The 3,858-nt window shown below is 47.8% G+C and overlaps 1 pseudogene; it reads left to right on the top strand.

Annotated features, from left to right (window-relative positions):
• The first annotated feature begins 552 nt into the window (after positions 1-552).
• On the top strand, positions 553-3,617 carry LOC100050968 (RAF proto-oncogene serine/threonine-protein kinase pseudogene; annotated as a pseudogene).
• The last annotated feature ends 241 nt before the right edge of the window (positions 3,618-3,858 follow it).

Below are 3,858 nucleotides of genomic sequence, written 5' to 3'. Positions count from 1 at the left end.
TCATGACCTATTTGATATTTACAGACCACTCCACCCCTCAAAACCACAGAATACATATTCTTTGGAAGTGCACATCAAATATTTACCATGATAGACCATATTCTGGACCATAAAAAAGAGTTTCAATAACTTTCAAAGATTTCCAAACATACAAGTATGCTTTTTGACTACAATAGAATTAAGTTAAAAATTAACTATGGATAATCTCTGGAAAATCCTCAAATATCTTGAAACTAAATAACAAATTTCTAAGTAACCCATAGGTCAAATAGGGAATCAAAAAGGAACTTATAAGATAAATGAACTGAACGAAAATGAAAATAAGGCATTTCAAAATTTGTGGGCTGCAGTGAAGGCAGTAACTGAAAGAAATTTACGGCACTAAAAGCCTATATTTGAAAAGAAGAAAATCTCAAATCAATCACATCATCTTCTACCTTAAGAAACTGGAAAAATAAAAACAGATTAGATTTAAAGTAAGGAGGAGGAGCACCGAGTGGAGCGCTCGCCTGCCTTGGCCGCCTGAGAGTCTCTTCACCGCGGGCGCTGGGCCGCCATCTTAGATGGCGGGAGTAAGACGAGAGCGAGCGGACTGGAAGGCCGCCCTGCCGCTCTCTTTGGGCCCCGAAGAGGGCCAGCTGGCCGGGCTTTAGGGCGTGTGCCCTGAGGCGCGGAGCGCGAGTGCAGCGATGCGGGGGCTGCCCGGGGCCCCGTCCCCTGGGCTGGGGACGCGCCGAATGTGACCGCCTCCCACTCCCTCACCCGCCGCGGGGAAGAGGAGCGGCCTAGACGCCGCAGCCGGACGACGGGACACGGAGGCGGCCCGGCTCCCTCAGGTTTAAGTATTTGTAAGCTGCATCAATGGAGCACATACAGGGGGCCTGGAAGACGATCAGCAGTGGTTTTGGATTCAAAGACGCGGTGTTTGATGGCCCCAGCTGTATCTGCCCTACAATAGTTCAGCAGTTTGGCTATCAGCGTCGGGCGTCAGATGATGGCAAACTTACGGACTCTTCTAAGACAAGCAACACTATCTGTGTTTTCTTGCCAAATAAGCAAAGAACGGTGGTCAGTGTGCGAAATGGAGTGAGCTTGCATGACTGCCTTATGAAAGCACTCAAGGTGAGGGGCCTGCAACCGGAGTGCTGTGCAGTGTTCAGACTTCTCCACGAACACAAAGGTAAAAAAAAGTACGTTTAGATTGGAATACTGATGCTGCCTCATTGATTGGAGAAGAACTTCAAGTAGATTTCCTGGATCATGTTCCTCTCACAACACACAGCTTTGCTCGGAAGACCTTTCTGAAGCTTGCCTCTTGTGACATCTGTCAGAAGTTCTTGCTAAATGGATTTCGATGTCAGACTTGTGGCTACAAATTTCATGAGCACTGTAGCACCAAAGTACCTACTATGTGTGTGGACTGGAGTAATATCAGACAACTCTTATTGTTTCCAAATTCCACTTTTGGTGATAGTGGAATCCCAGCACTGCCTTCCTTGACAATGCGTCGGATGCGAGAGTCTGTTTCCCGGATGCCTGTTAGTTCCCAGCACAGATACTCCACACCCCACGCCTTCACACTCAACAACTCCAGTCCCTCCTCTGAAGGTTCCCTCTCCCAGAGGCAGAGGTCAACGTCCACACCTAATGTCCACATGGTCAGCACCACCCTGCATGTGGACAGCAGGATGATTGAGGATGCAATTCGAAGTCACAGTGAATCAGCTTCACCTTCAGCCTTGTCCAGTAGCCCCAACAATCTAAGCCCAATGGGCTGGTCACAGCCTAAAACCCCTGTGCCAGCACAGAGAGAGCGGGCACCAGGATCTGGGACCCAGGAGAAAAACAAAATTAGACCTCGTGGACAGAGAGATTCAAACTGTTACTGGGAAATAGAAGCCAGTGAAGTGATACTCTCCACTCGGATTGGGTCAGGCTTCTTTGGAACTGTGTATAAGGGCAAATGGCACGGAGACGTTGCAGTGAAAATCTTAAAGGTTGTTGACCCCACATCAGAGCACTTCCAGGCATTCAGGAACAAGGTGGCTGTCCTGCGTAAAACACGGCACGTGAACGTCCTGCTCTTCATGGGGTACATGACAAAGGATAACCTGGCAATTGTGACCCAGTGGTGTGAGGGCAGCAGCCTCTACAAACACTTGCATGTCCAGGAGACCAAGTTCCAGATGTTCCAGTTGATTGACATCGCCCAGCAGACAGCTCAGGGAATGGACTATTTGCATGCAAAAAACATCATCCACAGAGATATGAAGTCCAACAATATATTTCTCCACGAAGGCCTGACGGTGAAAATTGGAGACTTTGGTTTGGCAACAGTCAAGTCGCCCTGGAGTGGTTCTCAGCAGGTTGAACAACCCCACTGGCTCTGTCCTGTGGATGGCCCCAGAGGTGATCCGAATGCAGGATAATAACCCATTCAGCTTCCAGTCCAATGTCTACTCCTATGGCATTGTACTGTATGAGCTCATGACAGGGGAACTGCCTTACTCCCACATCAACAACCGAGATCAGATCCTCTTCATGGTGGGCCGAGGGTATGCCTCCCCAGACCTTAGTAAGCTATACAAGAACTGCCCCAAAGCAGTGAAGAGGCTTGTGGCTGACTGCGTGAAGAAAGTTAAGGAGGAGAGGCCTCTTTTTCCCCAGATCTTATCTTCCATCGAGTTGCTCCAACACTCTCTACCGAAAATCAACCGGAGTGCTTCTGAGCCATCCCTGCATCGGGCGGCCCACACCAAGGACATCAATGCCTGCACGTTGACCACGTCCCCTAGACTACCTGTCTTCTAGCTGACTTCGCACCTGCACTCAGGCCACCAGAGGAGGAAGGGAAGTCAGCAGGCACATTTCTGCTCCCTTTCTATGGGGACAGAGATCTTGTTTCAGAGAAGCTGCTGATAAGGACCTTCTAGACTACTCACAGGGCCTTAACTTCATGTTGCCTTCTTTTCTACCCTTTCTGGCTCTGGGAGAAGGAAGCCATTTGTAATGCTGGTTTGTCCTGCTCCCTCCCTGCATCCCCCACGCTCAAGAGCCGAGCCTTCTCCAGATGCACCAGTGGCTGCTGATGGCAATACATGATCTGGGGCCCCAGCTATTGGTTAAATGAGTATTTTTAGAGCAAGAGAAAGCACTCGGAGGGGAAATGAAGTAAGTAAACCAGCCCTGACGATGGGACACGTGGATTTAGGAAATCAGCTCCTATGAGGAATGCTTGTCACAGGAAGGACTTTTCTTCAGAGATAGTGGTGTGGCGCCAAACAGGTAGTTTTGCACATAATGCACCAAACAGCCCAGGACTGTCGAGATCGTGGCCGCCTGAAGGAGCCTGCTTTGGTACTATGGAACTTGACTTTGGGGACACTTCCTTTTCTTGGAGGTCTCCAATGCATTGAGATGGTTTTCCAGAAGAGGCACTCGACCTGCCCCTCCCAGTCTCCGCCCTCTCAGGGAGCAGTCTTCCATCATGCTGAATTTATTAGTCTTTCAGGAGCTGCCCCTATGGGGTGGGGCCACTAGGCTAGCCTTGTCTTTCTACGGTCACATCATGTGTATACAAGAAAGCCAGGAATACAGGTTTTCTTGATGATTTTAATTTTGTTTTTATTGTGCCTGACAACAATACAGTTATCCAATGGTTCCTCAGTTATGTTATTTTAATAAAATAAATTAAATGTAAAAAAATAAAGTCAGGAGAAGAAAGGAAATAATAAAGAGCAGGGAATATAGTACTGAAATAGAAAACAGAAAAATAATAAAGTAAATCAATGAAACCAAAAGCAGGTTCTCTGAAAACATTGATAAAATTCTGGCCAAACAGATTATAGGAAAAAAAGA

Source organism: Equus caballus, chromosome 16, assembly GCF_041296265.1.
Source record: "Equus caballus isolate H_3958 breed thoroughbred chromosome 16, TB-T2T, whole genome shotgun sequence".
Lineage (NCBI taxonomy): Eukaryota > Metazoa > Chordata > Mammalia > Perissodactyla > Equidae > Equus > Equus caballus.
Note: the sequence above shows the minus strand (reverse complement) of the source record. Positions and strands in the feature narration are given on the sequence as shown.